We start from the raw sequence: 20,826 nt of genomic DNA on the forward strand, positions 1-20,826 counted from the left end.
GGGGGAAAGGGGGAGAGATCAACCAAAGGACTTGTATGCATGAATATAAGCCTAACCAGTGGTCATGGACAACAGCGGGGTGGGGGCATATGTGGGGAGGGGTTTGGGATGGGAATAGGGGGATGAGGACAATTATGTGATACCATAATCAATAAAGAAATTAAAAAAAAAAGAATTAATGGACCTAAAATTCCAGCGATAAGAAATGAACAAAATATTGGAGCTGAAGACCTTAAGCCCTTGCTTTTGCCTGTTACCCAGATAACTAAAACTATCTGCAATATCTATGCAGCTTGGGCTTTTTATTATTTTGATCTAAACACATCTTTTTGGTAATGACAAATGGACAAACATGTTTGGCGGTTTTTTAGCCAGCTTTTTCTCTATATATCCTTAATGGTTTTTAAATGGTTTGATATCTAGCCAAGTTGAGATTTTTAAGAACTACATTTCTAATCCTATATAAGAAAAGCCTAATATGCAAATTGTTCGACTGAGATTTTGAACAGGAGTTCGACCAATTGCTATGATGTGCAGTGACCACCAGGGGGTGGCACAGAACATGGTGGGCATTGGCAACATGGCGCTGGCTGCGGGTGGCAGTGGAGGTGTTGCTAGCCCCAATTGGCCCTGACAAGAGCTGGACTGCGGCAGGATGGTGGAGCAGGTGAGCAGGTGGCGCCAGGCCAAGGCAGGTGCTCGTGGGGGCCCAATCACCCTGCTGATCGCCCCACAGACGGCAACAAGTGGCAGTGGCAGGGGATGGACTGTCGCCTGGCTTGCAGGTGCTGAGGGAGCTGGGCGGGGGGCCCTGTCCTGATCGATTATCACAGGTGGGATGGTGGAGCAGGTGAGAGGGTGGTTCCAGGCCCGGCAGGGTTCCAGGAGAGCCTGCAGGGGTTCCAGGCGGGGCTGTGGGACCACAAGACTGGGGGCACAAACTGGGGCTGCGAGCTTGGGGGTGTGAGCTGGGGCCCAATCCCCGCAGGCCACCCCGAGGGATCTCACCCATGCACTAATTTGTGCACTGGGCCTCTAGTTTGTAATAAAAGTTTACAACATGATTTTTTTTAAAAAGCCAATAAATTGCAATCATCCTATATAACAAAAGGCTAATATGCAAATAGACAGAATGGTGGAACAACCAAACAACCAGTCACTATGACATGCGCTGACCACCAGGGGGTGTGCGGAACATGGCGGGCGTCAGCTGCAGTGGGATGGTGGAGCAGGTGAGCAGGGGCACCAGACCAAGACAAGGCACTGGTTGCTGTCAACGAGGTAAGGCTCTGGTGGTTACTGAAAATTATTTGCTCCTGCATGCCGTGGTCCTGCCAGGTGCTCGCACCACTGCTGCTTTTTGCACCCGCTGCTGGTGCCAGCCCCAATGGCTCAGTGCCGTCAGCAGGTGCCAGCAGTGGTGGGAGCAGGGCTGCCGGCAGACAGAGGGCCGCAGCAGGAGGGGCCAGGCTGGGGTGTGGAGGATGGACTGAGACCCGCCCCTGTGCCCATTGCATCCTTGTGGCCCACAGTTCCTTTCAAGGTGCACAAATTAGTGCACTGAGCCCCTAGTCTATTAATAAAGGTCTTATATAATAATAAAAGAAAGCACTTTATGTCTATTCACTTAAATTATTCTTCCACATCTATTGTGATTATCATGATTTTCCCCCTTATCCTGTTAATAAAGTAAATTAGCTTGCATTTTTGCATTAAACACAACTTTTCATGTTATATACCTTTCTATAAATTTAGGTTTGGTTTCTAACATTTTTGAAAATGTGAGATTTGCTTATACTTTTCCTTTCTTCTAACATTTCTGTCGGATTTTGATATCAAATTATATACTTAAAGGTACTTGCTGTGTGGCTTAGTTGGTTGAGCATGATCCCATGCACCAAAGGGTTGCTGGTTCAATTCCTGGTCAGGGCACATGCCCAGGTTGTGAACTCAATCCCCCAATTGATGTTTCTCTCTCACATCATTGTTTCTCTCCCTGTCTCCCTTCCTCTCTCTAAAATCAATAAAAAAACATTTTTTGAAAAAAAGGTAATATTTACGTTGGGAATTGTTGTCTTACTTCTTTATTCCTCATCATTATTTGTATAAATATTCAAGCATTTCTTCCATAAACTCTGGTGAAACCATCTGGATTTGGAGTTTTACATGCAGAAGTATGTGGAGTTTTTTGTTACTACTAGTTCAATTTCTTTTCTTTCTTTTTTTTTTTTTTCTACAGAGAGGAAGGGAGAGGGATAGAGAGTCAGAAACATTGATGGGAGAGAAACATCAATCAGCTGCCTCCTGCACACTCCCTACTGGGGATGTGCCCGCAACCAAGGTACATGCCCTTGACCGGAATCGAACCTGGGACCCTTCAGTCCGCAGGTCAATGCTCTATCCACTGAGCCAAACCAGCCAGGGCTAGTTTAATTTATTTAATGTTTACATGGAATTATTCAGCTTTTCTCCATAATTTATTTAATTGGAATCTGTTGATGAAAATGTTAAATGTCTTTCAGTTTCACTATTACTAAGGGTGTTGCAACGAACACACTTATACAAGTATTTGGCAAATTTGTGACTCTACATTTAAAATATATTTTATAAGGTAAATTCTTACAAGAGAAATTGCTGGGTCACAAAATATAAACATGTTTAGCTGTTTGGGTCTTGATGTCAGACCATTTCTTACCTGAAGAAGCAGCACTGAGGAGAGAAGTGCTCTCTGTACAAGTTGTTTATTGGGGTGACAAGTTACCCAGAACTCCATGGCTTAAACCATAATAAACATCGTGCTCCTCACCGTTTCTGTAAGTCAGGAACTTGGGAGGGGCTTAGTCTTGAGATGCTCATCAAGACATCAGGCAGAGCTGCATCATCGGATGCCTGTCTGAGGGTGGAGGATCCACTTCCAAGGTGGCTCACTCAGGTGGCTGGATAGCTGGTGCCAGTCCCTGACAAAAGGCCTTAGTTTCTCCCCCAGTGTGGACTCTCCACAGGCTGTTTGAGTAGCATCACCACATGGTGGTTGGGTTTCCCAGAGCAGGGGGGGGGGCGGGAAGGGAGAGAGACAGAGAGAGGGGGGGGGGAGGGCGGGAGAAGGAGGGAGAGAGAAGCACAAGTGTTATAAACTAGCTCTGGAAGTCACACACCATCACTTCCACCACATTCTATTCCTTAAAAGCAAGAAATTGTGAGCACGTTTTAAGACCATTACAGCCTCTCTATTAGCCTAGTTTAAGTGGATTGATCTCCTTGGCACGAATCTTCAAAAATATGTTTCTAAGGAGACGCTGTCAGCCCATTGAAGTCACCGAGGTAAATGAGATCAGCTGGTGGGAGTGTGGAACTGTGGCCATGAGCTTTGAAGCATCTGCTGCCTTTGGTGTCCAGTGTCCTTAGTGTTCTGGCTACCACCCAGGTTCAAGATTTATGTCTTAATTATGTAAATGGAGCGATTATGCCATCAGGGGCTCTGGTAAGCTAATCACTAAACAAGATATCAATGCCAGGGAAGTTGAGACTAATGAATTTCAAGGCTCCCAACATTCTGACTGCAATTGCAATATTGAGGATCTTATTTCCACAGACCACGCGAGAGAGCTTGGAGGGAGAGGGCCCTTCTCACCATGATTGCTTCAGTGAGACCAAACTTCCTTTTCTCATGGATGCTGGGGGCTGACAACAATCCCTGGCCAGCCTCTCCCACTGCGTGGCCACTGCTGCACTTACCACTCAGCCTGTAAAAGCGCAGGCACTGGGAAGTAACCATATGGATTATTATGGCCAGTGCCAGTGGGAGGGAGGGGCTCCAGCCAGAGCATCAGCTCAATTGGATGTGACATTTGCATTTGAAGGATCCAGGGAAGTTGAGAAGGTTTCACTAAGGTCCCTTTCTCCCCAACTCTCTGCTTCTCATGACCTGATTGTCCCTGGCAACGGGCAAGACTGGACAGGGAGGTCTCCTGACTCTAAAGCCCCTGGAGGCACAAGACCGTCTACTCTCCTTCTGATGCACCCTCTGCTCTCCTCCACTCCCACATCGTAGGGCTCTGGGCTCTGTTTCTCTTGCTCTGTGGGGCTATTTTCCCTTTAATTCCAAATGGCCTGGTCTTGCCCTCCGCATTTATCCAGTGCTGATACGAGAAACAGACATGTGCAATCTGGTTCTGCATTTATTATAAAAATGCTCTTGGGGGCTATGTCTGGGTACATCTACAGCAATGTTATGATGAGGATTTGTCTGGTGTCCCAGAATTGTGACCACGGTCCAAACCAAAGCAGTAGACAAGAGGCATGGAGGAGCTCTGCATTCTACAGAGAGCTGCCCTGGGACAGGGTCAATGCATCCTGGCCATATGACAAGACATATGTGATCACAGAGACCATGGCCACTTCTGATCTGGATAGATCCATAAAAGGCCTATGGAGGTGGCCCATGTCAGTGGAGGGAGAAGGGACTGTAGAGGGCCTGGAAGGAAGGGCTGGAGGTACCCCCATCCCAGTTCCCATCAGCGCTTGGAAAACAAAGAAGTCTCCAGCCTTTCCTGTGGTCCCACCTAAAGGATATGGGCTGAGGAGGGTCAAGAACTGTGGGCTACGCAGACTGTTGCCACAACAAGTAGGGGTGCCTCCACCCAAGGAAGGTTAGGGATCATGGCCCAGATTGAAGGGGGACTTTGCCACCTCCTCTCTGAGTGGGTCCTTGAGTGAGAGGTGATCAGGCTGAGTTGGACATTGTTCCAAAACATGACCTCACCTTCCACGTGGCGACTGTCACTTCAGCAGGGTCACTAGCCTCATGTGGGAGCAGAATGAATCAGGCCAAGATCGGGGATGCCTCCTCACCATCACTGCCCCTCTGCTATGGTGAGATGCCTCCCGCCTGCCCAAAGTCTAGAGAGCTAGACCCGGAGAGGAAGGAGGAGGAGCAGAAGTGAAAGAAGAGAGCACACTGCCCCTTCCACCTCGGTCCCTGGAGCCATAATCCTCCGGAGGCTTCAGGGAAGGAAGAACTTTGAATGGACTGGACTGGGATTTTAATAACTGAAAGTGACAAGAACATTACTTTCTACCCAAAATGTCATGAAATGACAGGGAAAAGGGATTCTACAGAACACAGAAGAAAGCAGTGACTGGAAAAAATTAACTTTCTTGTTTATACCCCACTGAGTTGAGACTCTTCAATAATCCACTGCACATCATTTCAGTCAACGCTCCCTAAGTAAAGCCCCATGGACAGAAACCTCAACATTTTTTGCAAGGCCATCCAGGACATGAGGAAATGAGCATGTTCACACACACACTATGGGAGCAGAGGGAAATTGGGAAGGCATTTTGAGGGAACGATTTGGGAATAATGTATCATAAGCCTTAAAAAGTCCATGCCATTGACACAGCCGTTTTATTCTTAGGAATATATTTATTCTGTATTCAACAGATTTTTTAAAAAGTTTTAAAATATGATTTTATTGATTTTATAGAGAGAGGAAGGGAGAGAGAGAAACATCAATGGGTTGCCTCCCATACCCACCCTGACCAGGGACTGAACCCACAATCTGGGCACGTGCCCTGACCTGGAATCAAACCAGCAACATTTGGCGCACAGGACGATGCCCGACCAACTGAGCCACACTGGCCAGGGCATTGTTCTACAGATTTTTATGGAGCACCAATATGTGCTGGGCACTGTTCCAGGTATGCTGACCAAGACAGACATGATCTTATCCTGTGGACATTACAACTTGGTGAAGGGGATAGACAGGAAAACAGGACATTACATGGTAGCCTGACTCCTGCTCTAGTAGAACGAAGGGCAGGCGACGGTGGCCACCATGAGAGGGACAGCTGAGCCTGTCTGTGGTGATAACGGTGATGGTGGGGTGTCAGGGAGGCTCGTCTGAGATGGTGATGTTTGAAAGGTGAATAGGGATTAGCTAGGCATGAGATTGCAGGTTGAGGGAGCGTGTGTATAAGAGCGCAGAGGCAGAATTGCATGGACAGAGCCTGCTGTGCTTAAGGAGCCTGAAGAAGTTCAGTTTGGCCAGAAAAAGAAGCAAGAGTGGGAAGATGATAAGGGGGGATTCTTTTAAGGGGAGGCAAGGGACCCTAAGGAAATAATTCAAGACGCACACAAAGACTCACCAAAGCCTCGTGTATAATTGTGATACCTGAAGTCTGGAGACAACTGCGATGTCAAACAGTAGGTTCCCAGTGACACCAATACAATAGAACACTGCTCTGCTCTGAATTTATTGACACAAAGAGATGTTCAATGTTATACTATCAAATAAAAATCAGGATATAAAATAGTATGTAGAATATGGTCTTATTTTTATTTAAAAATTTTTACAAAGCCCTATCCGGTGTGGCTAAATGGCTAGAGCACAGGCCTGAGGACTGACTCTGGTCAAGGGCACATACCTCAGCTGTAGGTTTGATTCCTGACCCTGGTCCAAGCGAGTGCAGGAGCAATCAGTTGATGTATCCCTCACACATGGATGTTTCTCGCTCTCTCTCTCTCCCTCCCTTCCACTCTCTCTAAAAATCAATGGGAAAAAATGTCCTCAGGTAAGGATTAACAAAAACAAATAAAATATAGATTATACAAAGATTCTGCAAAAATATTAACAATACTTACCTCTGAGTGCTAAGGTTGCAGGTGAATTTTATTATTTGCTGTTTGCTCAGCTGTAGTTTCTACTGTTGTTTATCTGTGTGCAAGTACTGCTGGGTAATAAAGAAGAAGTGAAAATTATAAGACATAAAATCTCTGAAATGTAAGCTTAAAAAACCTAGTGACAGGAAAATCTTGGTTAAACAAATAAATTATTCAAAATTGAGAAGGGGAAGTCTGTGTAAATGCAACTGACATGGAATATCGATTTTAACATTTATGAGCTTCCACCTTAGTGCTCATCAGACTGTGCACCACATGCACATGCCACTCCCACCATGGCAGAGTGCGGGCCCAGGCAGCACCGGCGTCTCAGAGATGTCTCCAACTCTGCTTCTACCTCAGCTTTGGTCTTTGTCTAATAAAGCTACATTCTCTAGTTTCTTTTTATTTTTTGAGGTATAATTCATATACAAACACTTCATATATTTAATGCACATAATTTGATGAGTTTGGACATGAGCCTATACCCACAAAACTATCAAGGTAATAAATATATCCATCACCTCCAAAAGGTTCCTTGTGCCTTTTTTGTGGTGTGTGTGTGTGTGTGTGTGTGTGTGTGTGTGTGTGTGTGTGTGAGAAACACAACATGAAATCTGTTCTTGTAACAAAATTTTAAGTGCACAGTACAGTGTGAACCACAGGCGTGATATTGCACAACGGATTCTAGAATTCAATCATCTTGCAGAACAGACTTTATGCCCATTGAAGAATTTGCAAGCAGATTAGCTTATAACTACACTTAAGTTCACTCAAGGCCTTACCAATTCCAGTGGTTCACACAGCTTTGTCTAGGAAATAGGCAGCTTTTGCTGGTCCTGGTGGGTGGCCCACTTTGGAACCTGCACACACACATCTAGCATCATGAGTATATACCAATGTCTTATGGAGGCTTGCACAGCTGTCATGTACTGTCTCCTCTTTGATGACAAGCCTCGTGTTAGTGATCACGTTTCCTTTTTGCCTGGGATGTGTGTAATCAGAAACCATATGATGCTCAAATATTAGGGTTAGAGGAGAGCTCTTCAGAGTCAGCTGTTAACTCAAACTGCCCCTCAGATGTGAGTCCACCAGCGTGTCTGAAGCATGCCAATCTCCCTTCTGTCGCCTTTTCCACTCCTGGTCCTCTGAGCAAGAATTCCTCCTCTGAACAACTTTTGGTCTACTGGCCCGTCACAGCCCAGCTTACGTCTCACCTGTGAAAAGGCCTCTCCAATGCTACAATTTACATAAAACTGGCCTGAACGTGTTTCATGGGAAGAGCATAGACTTTGTCACTGGAAGCCCTGACATCCAACTGTCACTCATGACTTGCTAGTTGGGTGATCTTGGGAAATTTGCTTGACCTTTAAGAATTTTTTCTCTCTCTTAGATATTGTGAGGGTTACAACATATTATAATTTAGGTCCCTTAAATTACCAAACATATGTATATTCAACAAGCATTTATTAAGCACCAACCATGCAGTCAACAGTAAACTAGACATCACATTAATGCTAGTCTTGTTACAGCATTCAGTAATCAACAATAGCCTTCTAGAGAATTTAGCAAACTGTGCCTCTTATGTTTCACCTATGAATGTCTCGTTAATTCTTTTGTATTACCAAAATATTTATCAAATTCTTACTGTGAGCCTGTGGGGACAAAATTATGAACAAGAACCTGCCCTTCTTTGATTGCATGGATACAAAGGGGACTTTTGAAGACTTTAAGCAAGGCATTGATTTGATGGGATTTGTACCTTTAAAAATACCACGTTTTCCCCAATTAGTTGGAACTTCCTCCCCTTCCTTGTCTGGCTAAGTCCTCCTTGCTATTTTTCCAATTTGATGTCACCTCCTGCAGAGCTACTTCCCTGACCTCTAGGTCTGGGTTTGCACCCTCCCACGTGCTCTCTTCATAACCCCTGCACAGCTATAATTACACTGGGTGGTAATCGCCTTAAACTTGTCTATGTGCCCCAGCCCATGAGCTCCATGCCAATCTTTTCATATTTGTATCCCAATGTCCAATCAGAGCATAGAGCAGGTGCTCAGTAAGGACTTGCTGAAAAATGGTGACTCTGGCAAGAGCAGTTTCAGGGAGCAGTGGGAACAGAGCCAGACTACAGGAAAATGAAGCAAGAATGGGAGGTGAGTCTTGGAGACAGTGAGAAGAGTTACTTCTTCAAGAATCTTACCTAAGAAGAGAATGGTGGAGAAGGGCAATAGCTAGAAGAGGACACTGGTGGGATTGGGGGTTTATTTTGTAAGATGGGAGAGACTTAACTATATTTAAATATTGATGGGAAATATCTGGAATGAAGGATATTAAGATAAAGGAGACTGCGTTAGTCAAACGTGGCTGTTGCATAAGAAACAACTTCCAGTTTCAGTGGCTTCCAGTGAGAATAAGCAGTTATTTGATTCGCTCATGTGTCTGCAGGTTGGCTCGGCAACATGTTGCACGTCTGCATATCTGGGTCTGCTCCATGTGCCTTTCATCCTCCTTGGGCCAGTGGGTTAGCCAACGCATGTTCCTCTCATGGTGTTGGCCCAGGCTGAAGAGGGAGGATCAGAAACATGCAAGGTCTCTTAAGGCTTTGGCTCAGAACAGGCACGTTGTCACTTTTGTCCACATTCCATTATCCAAAACAAGTCACATGATAATCTCAATCTCAACATTGATATGTAAGGGAAAAACACTCTGCCCACATGCCAGAAGCCAGTTCCAGCATGTCATAATTGCAAGAGTTTCATCGAAAGGTTGATGGAATTTGGTGACTCAACAAGGGCTGAGTCACATATGTTATCGCCTGTTGGGAATGGCTAAAGACATTTCCCCAAACCTGAAAAGGATGCATAAAATGATTGCTTGCTGCCAGACAGCTCAGGGCATCTTAATCTACATGTTATTGCCTCCTACTGGCCAAACACCTGAACAGCCGAAGGCAATTCCCCAATCTGACAATGAACTCTGTTTCTAACCCTACCCTTTGATGTGTATATCTCCACCTTGCCTTAGGACAAATTGTGTTAATAAAAAGCAAGGGGTCCTGAGACAAGGAGATCTTAGTTCCTTTAGCTATGTCTTCTCTGACTCCCTATAATGCCTTTCAAAATTATGTTTCGTCTCTGTACTCCTATTTAATCTATGCATGGCCCCCTCTCCAGATTCCAGAACCCTTCTAGATGCCGGATCAAGATCAAGATCACCAGCATTAAATGACGCCCCAACGTCCGGCACATGCAGATGATAAAATCACCCAGTGTGGAGCAGCAGAGTGAGGATGGATGTCACAGGGAACCTGGAGAAGGCAGGGTTTAAGGAGAGGTTGGGACACAAACCTCAGGGAGGCAGGGCTTTGCATGGGATTAGAGGCACCTTTTCTGAAAGCAGTATCAGGGAGCATGGAGTAAGCCATTTCCAACTTCTTTTCTTTTTAAATATATTTTATTAATTTTTTACAGAGAGGAAGGGAGAAGAATAGAGAGTTAGAAACATCGATGAGAGAGAAACATCTATCAGCTGCCTCCTGCACACTCCCTATTGGGTATGCGCCTGCAACCAAGGTACATGCCCTTGACTGGAATCGAACCTGGGACCCTTGAGTCTGCAGGCCAATGCTCTATCCACTTAGCCAAACCAGTTAGGGCACCATCTCCAACTTCTGACAGACATTTCTGGGTTATGGAAGAAAGAGCAATTCCTAATAGAGAAGCCTGCAGGGAAAGCAACATTTTTGGGAAAGAGCCAAGTTCCAGTTAGCAAGAGAGAAAGCTATGCAGTTGAAGAGTCTGAGGAAACAGGAAGTTTGTTTACTGAAGTGTTCGTTCTGCAGAGGGGGAAGCCCACAGTAGTGGGAGAGCAGACACATGCCCAGGGGAAAGACAGCGTGGGTGTGAGGCATGCCTGGGCCTCTTGGGGAAAGAAGGTACCAGGTGTTTCTGGAAAGAGGGAATCCAAAGCCGGGAGACTTAGTTGCTAGGTCTGGGGAAAACAATAGATGTCCTTGGAGGATGAGGCAGTCCTAACTCACTAGAAAAGCACAAGGCCCTAAGAAATGCTTAATAAAAAGAATTATATCAGAAGAAAGTACTGGGTCCATGAGCCACCTTCTCCTCCACTGGAAAGAGCTACAGCTCTTATTTTCTGGTCCTGGCTAGGGAAAGGGTCAGTAGCCTGCGATGCCACAATAATCTGACCCCTATTGCTTCCAACCTTGGGAATTACCTGCCCAGAAATTTCAAAACCTTTGGTTACGAGTTTTGATTTCTCATTAATCTTTATGGAGTTTACCTTGATAATTAAATTACACATATTATTTACCAGGTCATCCTCTCAATTAAGATGACAATTAGCTTCCATGTTCTACCAGGTGTTTAAATACTAGCATCTCCATGAAAAAGCTTAATGAAACAATTAGGACACATAATCACACTAACAAGGGGGAGCCCATAGGGAGGATTTGAAACGCCCAACAGTAGACTGGAGAGTAATGGGACTTCATGGTAAACACAGAACCAGTACTGACTGTCACATGTCCGATGGCACTTGAAGAAGAGTGTGAGCCAGCTGGGAAGACTGGGCACTTCTTGCCTTGGCAGGTCATAGAAACAGGAAATTAGTGTGTACAACAGTGTGGGCAATAGGGATTAATAGAATGATGGCCAACAACAACATTTACTGCTGCTACTATTTGTCAGATGCTTATTGTGTGTAAAGCATTATACCAGGAACTCTACAAACATCATGCTAATTCATACGTACTAAAACCTCATGAAGTTAAGTATATACTGACAAAGAAATTGAAGTTCAGATAAGTGCAGTAACTGGCCTAAGATCATGTGGCTAGTAAGTAGCAGAGTTGTTACTTGAATCCTGGTTTAGAAGAGGCATGTTCCTCCATATGGTGGGAGACTGATGTAAAGCAGAGAGGTTCTGGCCATAATGGTGCCTGCTGCTAAGACCATGTGGCTGCCACAAGAATGGCTTGGACCAAGGGCAGCAAATATATGGCATATGTACTGCCTGTTACTCCCTGTAGTTGTTCCCATGGCAGACATATCTAATTTATCATGATACTCTCCCCGCCTGAGCATAGATGCAGCCTCATAATCCTCCTCACCACAGCACTGCAGGCCACCCCCTAAGTCAGTCTTTGCCATCCCAGTGTAGATGCCGCAGGAACACGTGAATGACAAAGAACTGGGTTTGGAGTTTGAGGTACCTAGCCCTGCATCCAGTTTCTCCCTCTTCAAGCAGTTCCTGAGCTCACTTCACCGTCTGTGAGATTTGAAGGCTGGTGAAGGATTAAATAAATGTCAAAGTGTGAACCACAGTGCCTCCAGCACAGTTAGTCCCAGGGAAGCATTGTGTCCTTCTTTCACAAATAATGATCAACACGTTTAATCTTGGGTCAGGGGCAAGGGTAGGTTTCTCAACATCTTAGAAACTGACCTGGTAGAAAAAGACAATGACAATGAGCCTGTATAAAGAGGTCCAGGGGCCAGGACTTACAGTGATGAGAGTGGCAAATGTGTCAAAAAGTGATCCAGCCAGATTTGAAGGGAGGCCCCATAAAGAGAGGCAAGGTAGCCAATTGTGGCAGCAACCAAGAGTCCCTGAATCAGGCTCAACCTGGATACAAATTCAAACCTGTATCAGCCAAGGTGAGCCAGCCAAGGTGACCTGAGGTGAGGCTTTGGTAGCCCTAGGATGAAAATGTGTGCTAGACAAACAGAATGTGGCTTACTTGACCTTTTCATTATTTTCCATGTAGGTTGGTTGGGTTTTCTTCTAGTTTTCTAAAGCTGAAAAACGCCAACTTATTCTGTTTTAATTTGAGGGGAGGAGGGTACTCTCCATACCAAAAAGAAAGGTGGGGTTCAGAGTAGCCTAGATGCCAAGAGTCCTGAGGGCAATGATCATCTTAAATCTGATAGGAAAATGGAGAAGAGCCATGGAGCTGGAGAAGCAGAGAAGAGACAGTTCAGGGGTGTGGATGGAAGAAGACCAGGAAGTAGTCAGCAGGAATTGCAAGGTCTTCTCCTGCCTTTGATTTCAGTATCCTATCAGATTTAAGTAGATCGCTGCATGTCCCTCTAGAGTCCTAGTGTCCTGTCATCTCATTTACCCTTTCCAGGTCTTGACCTTGAGTTGATGGATATGGGGGAGGTCTAGAAAGAGCCCCAGGTTATCAAGTCAGGGATCCCAGCTTAGAGCACCAGATCTGGGCAGCAGGATAGGGCCTGGGTCTTGGAGAGAAGGAAGGAAACCATTGTTCAGAACCAGGTCCCAGTTCAGGGTGGGTGTATTAGGCTCTACTGATGGAAAGGATTGGAGGCTTTCTTGGGTCACCTATGCATATGTTTTGGGTGAGGAAAGAAGAATTATAAGGAGAAACGTAGAAACAAGGCAATTCGAAATCTCAACCACATAGTACCAAGAAAGAAGAACCTTGAAGAAGAACAGGAACTGAAGTTGAACTGGATTTTGCAGAGATCAAAACCGGAAGACTGAGTCAATCCCATGTGGCTCTCGTGATCAGGATAGATCGTCACCCTCAGCAGTTCTCATTGTCACTAAAGTGTTTTCTACTCCACATGTCTGCTTCTTTGTGTTTATCTACTTCTCAGGCGGTAGACCAACCCCTCACTCTACTCATACCTTCTGCTTACTTATAATTTAGTTTATGCATAAATTATCACTTACTTATAGTTGCTCATGGTCTCTGTTTGCATCAGTTTCTACTCCTACCCAATGAAAATATTCTTTCTAGAGAATCTCATATATCAGATTCCTAATAGAGAAAATCTAATTGGTCCAGATCATCATTATTGTCTCAGATGAGAAAGAACTTTTGAAGTCAGATGACCTCATAGATTGGTTGCCGTGAGTTATCCAACTATGAGGGGAAGATTTTTCCATTGAAAGCAGCCCATGACTATGAAACTGTGCACTTGGTCTGTGTCCTCTCTCTGTCCAGATTGGAAGTTCCCAAAGGGCAAGGCCTGGAAAATGAGACTCTGTTGCTCCCTCCTGTGTCAGTCATAGGTGATCCTGAGGACTGTGTGGGAGATGAGTCTACCTGCCTCAGAGGTCAAGCACATCACTAACAGGCGTCAATCCCAGTTATGTAGCACTTCCAATGGCCAGGCATTCCATAGAGAGAATCACATTTAATCCTCACAACAACTTTTAAAAATAAATTGTTATGTCAATTTTACAGATATGGAAACTAAGAGTTAAGCAACTTGTTCAAGGTCACAAAGTCAGGCAATAACATACAACTTTTGGAGCCCTTCATGAGTTTGGCCTTCCCAGCACAGACCCCAGTAGCAACTATGTGATCAAATTGGGGGAAGGGGAGTCAAATAGGAAAGCCAGTCTCCTGACTCTGTGGGAAGGTCAGGAACATAGAGAAAGAAGTTCCTGCTCCTGGACTTGTGTGATTTTCTCCTCTAGCCCAAGCTGGCCATGAATTCAGTTGGAGCTGAATGACTGGTGGGTGGCTCCTTTCTGTACTATCTCTTTGTGGAAGAGAAGGGATTATGCTCAAAACAAGAGTATGTCAAAGTATAAAGAGGGACCAGCTAAGCTTTGGTCTCATCACTACTATTTTTCTTCTTTTTCTTCTTCTTCTTCTTCTTCTTCTTCTTCTTCTTCTTCTTCTTCTTCTTCTTCTTCTTCTTCTTCTTCTTCCTCCCTCCCTCCCTCCCTCCCTCCCTCCCTCCCTCCCTCCCTCCCTCCCTCCTTCCCTCCCTCCCTCTCTCCCTCCCTCCTGCTCTGCTTCTTCCTATAGCCTGGTGCCTCAGTGTCAAGATATCTAACAACACCAAACTATTCTCTCAAAAGCCCTGAGACAGTTTGGCCCACCCATCCAGACACCCCTTTGTCCAGATTCTGGACACCAGGACCTTTCTCTTCCCCGCCTCTAACTTTCCCTGTCTCTCCCTCATCAAAACATCTACACTACCAGAGCCTCTCAGCTAGGAAACTGGAAAGCAATTGAAATAAACCAACTCACTTTAAGTTGGGAGTAAACCAAATGGATTATTAATTGGGGAGATTTAGAAAGCAATTGTTGAAAGTCTGCCTTGTGATAGGTTTTGTGCAGGGGGCTGGAGAGGGGGACTGTGAGACAGAGGACATCACTTTTTACTCAAAAAGTAAAAGAAGAATACAAATAATGAAGCCATGAATGCCACAAAGAGGAGCTTGGCTTTATTAAGACTGGGGAAGGGTATTATATCTGGGTTGGGTGTGGGAAATCAAGAAAGGCCTATGAAGCACAACTATTTGAGCCGGGCATGGAAAGATCAGTGGGCGTCAGACATATAGAGATGTGTGGGCCATGGTCAGGCATTTCAGACAAAGGGTGCAGATGGGACACAGCCCTGAGTGTGGGCCTGGAACCTGTATCCACAGCACAATGGGCACAATGTGTGAGGAAGATGATTCTCTTTGAAATTAGGGAGGAAAGGAGAATTCTTTAAATCCCAGCCTTCAGTTTGTTCCTACAGTGGAAGTCCTTCTACAATTTTTTTTCCCTCCCCCTTCCCATGCTGCCCTACCCAGTCCAGTCCCTCCCTCCCTGGAAAATGGGGCTGGGTGCTGTTTTGTCTTCCTCCAGCCTTATCTAAGGGCTTACCTGCTTTGGAGGCAGCTCCCACCTGACTCTGCAAGGCTTCGGGCAGACCTTCCTGTCATCAGGCCTGTTGGAACCCAGACGACAGACCTGGAGGCCCTCTATGGGGCCTCAGAACAGCATCCCAATCTTTTTCAATGGCTCCTTTCCCTCTTCCCAAGTTGACCCAAAATTCTTGGTTTCTATAACTGTAATAATAGTCCTCCCTCTGGATAACTTACCCACTATTGATGCCTAATTACCATGTGGCACAATAATGACATGAATAGCACTAAATGTGTCACGTTAACTTTGCTCACAGTTTTGCACCATTATACCACCAAACTTGATTTATATACACCGAGTCTTTAACTGCTCTGGGTCTCACCCCACATATGTAAAATGAGAGGTATGGATTAGGTTAGGTTTTCCCCACCTGGCTGGGCTCAGAACCATTGGTCAATCAGCTTTTAGAAAGAGAGAACTCCAAGGCCTGCCCCCTAAATTCTGACCTAGCAGATCTAGCATGGGGCTCCCAAATCTACATCTTTTTCTTAGTTTTTCCAGGTGTTTCTATTGCATCCAATCCAAGGACTGACATTTGGGAAATGCTGGAGTAGATCATCGCTGGGACCCTTTCCAAACTCATTTATTCATTTATTGATTCATTCACTGCAGAGGGGACACTAGCAGAGACAGGCTGAGAGAAGAAAGGGACAGATGTGGCAGACATTTAATCCATTTTAACAAGATTAGAGTTTATCTCAAAGGCAACGGAAAGGCTTTGGAGGGTTTTCAGCAGGCGTGACACGATCAGATTTTGTATTAGAAACATTCTTGTATGGAAGGTGGGCTGGAGGTAGAGACAGGGAGGCGCGCCATTATCTGCCTGAGACGATGATGGTGACACCAGGACTGGAGTAGTGGCAATGAGGGTGGAGAGAGGACAGGTTTGTGGTGTTCAGAAAGTGGAATAGAAGGGGTAGAATGATTTTTTTTCTTTTGGATCTGCATGTAGTGAGTTATTGTTTTTGTTTGATTCTGCAGCCTTCATTCCTTCCTAAGCTGGGAACTCCTCACTGTGTGGCTCTTTCTCAGTTAGTTCAGGGAGAAGCAGATACCACGGGTTTTCACTCAAGTGCTGGTGAGTCAGGAAAGCAGGGACAGCAGAGCAGCTATTCCGGGGGCAGCACAAGTAACCCTAACTTTCAATTCCCAGAAGCAGCATAACAGAGCTGCAGGGGGTGCCACCGGCTGACGCCAGCAGCGGTGGTCATGCCACCTGATGCCCTGCCTTTGCCTGCAACAACCAAGTGCTCGCTGGAGTGCTGCGTAGGTTTGACTTGGTGAAGTCCTAACAGCTTCAGACTCTTCTGTTCCTGCTTTGCAAGACTGGTTCTCTCATCTCCCCTGTGACGCTGTAAGCTCTGAAAACACTTTCAATGAATTCCTTTTCTGCCCAAACTGCCCAGATTGTTTCTTACATCCAGGATCCCTGACTGGTCGTAACTGCGTTGAAGGCAGCAAAGGTGTGAGCAGCTGGGACAGTCCTTAGCGATGGGGAAATGTGCGGAGGAGCAGGCTGTGAGGGAAAGAATCCGGGTGCTGCTGGCTGGTTTACAGAACTCTGGTCCTGACTTGCTCACCCTCAAGAAAGGAAGCTTGGGTTGAGCCTTTCTTCACTAGTGAGTGTTCTCTGAACTGCACAACTCCATTCCAACCTGAGTGGCTGAATGGTCCTTGCATTTGCGGACCATCAAAAACATCCTGGTTTCATTGTGGTCCCACCTTCTGGGAGGGAGAGTCCTTTAATCGCCTTCCCAGTGCTCTCCCAAATTAATGACATTCTTTTTTTTTTTTTAAATTTCTTTATTGATTAAGGTGTCACATATTTGTCCTCATCCCCCCATTCCCATCCCACACCCCTCCCCATGGATGCCCCAACCCCCTGTTGAACTTAACCATTGATTAGGCTCATATGCATGCACACAAGACCTTTGGTTGATCTCTCCCCCCTCCCCCCACCCTCCCCTATCCTCCCTCTGAGGCCCGATAGTCCGATCAATGCCTCCTTGTTTCTGGTTCTGTTCTTGTTCATCAGTCTATGTTGTTCATCATTTCCCCTAGATGAGCGAAATCATGTGTCACTAGAGATATACTTTTAAGAATTGAATGTGCGACGAGCAATAATAGTTATGCTGACAGGCAAATGAATCAGTCTGTAGTGAGTTTCTTTCTGGACCAACAGTTCTTTTGAGACCCAATATCAATGTCCACCAGTTCCTTATGAGTACATGTCGGCACTGACCCCTCAGCTCTGGATGGTGGACAAATGGTGGTAATGCAGGTCCGACTCCCTCTGGTTTGGTCTCGGCCGGACCCAGGGGCACGGCTTCACCCGGATCCAAGGGCCCACGGCCTCACCCGGACCCGGGACCCAGCCTCCCCCGGATCCAGGGGCACACAGCCTCGCCCAGACCCAGGAGTCAGCTTCACCTGGACCCAGGGGCGCGTGGCCTCACCCGGACCCAGGGGCGCGTGGCCTCTCCCGGGCCTGTGTCCCAGCCTCACCCGGATCCAGGGGCACACGAATTAATGACATTCTTGACCTCCCAGGCTATTGGAAGTAAATAAGATCACAGATGAGCAAGTGCTTTATTAGCCATAGACAGGGCTGAAAAAATCCTAGGCAGCACATACTGTTCATACTTTACTAAATGCAACTTCAGAAGTTATATATGTTGACTATTTTCTAAATTCAACCACTTTCCACCTACTTACCTAGTAATTTCTCTTTTGTTTTCACATATATGGCAAATGCAGTGGGGACTGAAACCGAGGTTGATACACTTGTATTGTAGTAAAATACACATGGTATAACTTACTATCTTAACCTTTTTAAGTGTACAGATCAGGGGCATTAAGTACCTTCACATTGTTCTGCAACTATCATCACCATCATCTCCAAAACTTTTCCATTTTTCCCAAATTGAAACTCTGTACCTGCTAAACATTAACTCCCCATTCACCCCTCCTTCTAGCCCTGGGCAACCCACTGCACTCTCTGGCTCTCCTAGGTACTTCATGTAGGTGGAATCGTACAGTATTTGTCCTTTTGTGACTGGATTATTTCACTGAGCATAATGTCCTCAAGGTCATCCATCTTGCAGCATGTGACAGATATTCCTTTAAAAAGCTGAATGGGATACCATTGTCTGTATATACCACACGTTATTTATCCATTTACCCATTGATGGACACTTGGGTTGCTTCTACCTTTTGGACACTGTGAACATGGGTGCTATGAACATGGATGTGCAAACAAAGTGTATATTTTTATGATCTCTTCTATCAAGCGATTAAATAAATTTGTAAAACTGCACTTAAATTTTTCTGTTTTGTAACGCTGAAGAATTGTATAATAGAATTTTCATAAAGTGGGTCACACCTGTATTCTTTATTGTTCCAAACTAGTAGGATGCAAAGAACACCTACACATGTCCCTTTCACACTGATGTAGTGCAGCGCATTAGGGCCCACCAGTGAGGAGTCATTCTTTAAGGGCGATTGCATGGGCAGATGTGAAAGCTATCAGGTAAGTCTCTCCACTCTTCAATCTTGGTCAGAGAGAGTACCCTGACCCTCAATCGGGAGGACTAGCCTAACCTACCTTCAGTCCATCACTAGATTATGCTGACGTGCTGTGGCTTGCTCAGCAACATCAGTGACCACGAATTCTGCATCTTTCAATGGTTTTCTGCACTTTGGTAGAAATAATAACGTATAAGTAGTACATGTTCATTTGCCCTTGTCCACACCTCCTCTGGCTCAGGACTGCCACCTTAGCATTCTCAGAGTCATTTGCAAATGGGATAAGAACAAAATGGCAAAAGACAGAAAAGAAGAAAAAAAAAGATCCCCAGAGCTTGAAAGCAGGGGCTCCGTTTTCATCCACAAAGCAGGTGTGGAGTCTGGACTTGGAACACCACAGGGAGGGTGTCTGTGCTTCCCTCAGCGCTCCTCCAGCTGAAGCTTTCTGTAAGAGGGGAAAACGCACCAAATGCCTCGAGCACCCAGATGTGTTGCTCGTCCTTCACACCTAACCCAGCTGTGTGGGTCTCTATTCCCATTTTACAACTGAGGAAACAGGCTCAGAGACATTTAGAACTTTCCAGGTTGTGGAGTTTGGACTTGAACAGAGTCCTGCCTGGATGGCGCTGCTTCCCTCATCCTGCTCTGCTTCTGACCCCTCCAACCAGGGCATTTCCCTCCTTTCCTGTGGAGTGACCTTCAGAGGGAGGACCGTGACAGCCTGCCTCTCCCTCTGTGGATGCATCAGATTTTGACAAGCTCCAGCCATACCTCGCTGCCCAGCTTGGAGGCAGTTCTTGGAGCACAAAAGGAAGTTCTAGATATGCCTTATTCTCTGTTGGCTCAGTCCTTGTTTCCTAATTTCCATAGCCCAAGAAAACTGCCGCCTGCCTTGAACCATCGTCTATCCCTAATACCCATTACTAATCATTTCTTACCAGTTTCAACGATACAGAGGATAGTAATAAAAATTCAGACACATACTCTGGGACATACAGATGAGAAACTCAAAGAGAAAAGCTACCAGGGAAAAATCTCACCCTGGTCCAACCTGGCCTACTTGGACCCAGTGCCATTCTGCCTGGAGGCTGGGAGGCACCGAATGACCTCTAGAGGGCCCTGCCTGCCCGGGAAGCTGGGAGCCTCCTGTGCAGTTGTCTGCTGTCTGCAGATGCTCCCGGTCACCAGTCAGTAATTTGTTTGCTGTCTTGCTTGTTTAAAGAGGGAGGCGTTTGCTAATTGAAAACGAAAGATCCCTCCATGTCCCTCACAGCCGGCTTGCAATCCACTCAGCCCTGCAAGATCGGGTTAAAAAGACAGCACAGAGCCACAGGATTCTTGGGTCAGTAGAGCCCACCGAGGTCACATCTTGCTCTCTCTTCTGAGACTTGAATGAGCAAGCTACCCTCCCCCTACTCAGAGCAGCCAGGCTACAATTTGTCTAACACTTACTCATCTATTACCTTCAATGAAGCCAGAGAGAAAGGTATTTTCAGACCCAATTAAAAGATGGGGAATCTGAGGCTCAGAGAGATGAAACAATTTAGCCAAGGTCACACAACTGGTAGGTGACAGAAGCAGGACACCAATCCAAGTCCTCTGATTAGTCAGAAGAGGGGTGGCTTATCTGCTGGGTGGCTCTGCCCTGGGCCCATGCGGAGGTGCTGAGCTAGAAGGCACCAAATCCTCCTTAAGTGGATTAAACCTGGAAAGAATGGCCTAAGTAGATGAGGAGGAGCACTGGGGTTCCAACTATGTCTGTAATGTTTCATTGCTTTGAAAGCAAATACGTCAAAATGTTAGGATTCCTGATTGTTGTAAAATCTCCCTATGAAGCTTGCAAGTGGGGTGGGGGTGGGGGGGGGGGCACTGGGCGGGGACAGTCCAGATCCACACCATAGTTCCAAAGGCAAGGGGTAGGGGAAGAGGCACACCATGTCTACTT

The sequence above is a fragment of the Cnephaeus nilssonii genome (genome assembly GCF_951640355.1).
Source record: "Cnephaeus nilssonii genome assembly, chromosome: 13".
Lineage (NCBI taxonomy): Eukaryota > Metazoa > Chordata > Mammalia > Chiroptera > Vespertilionidae > Cnephaeus > Cnephaeus nilssonii.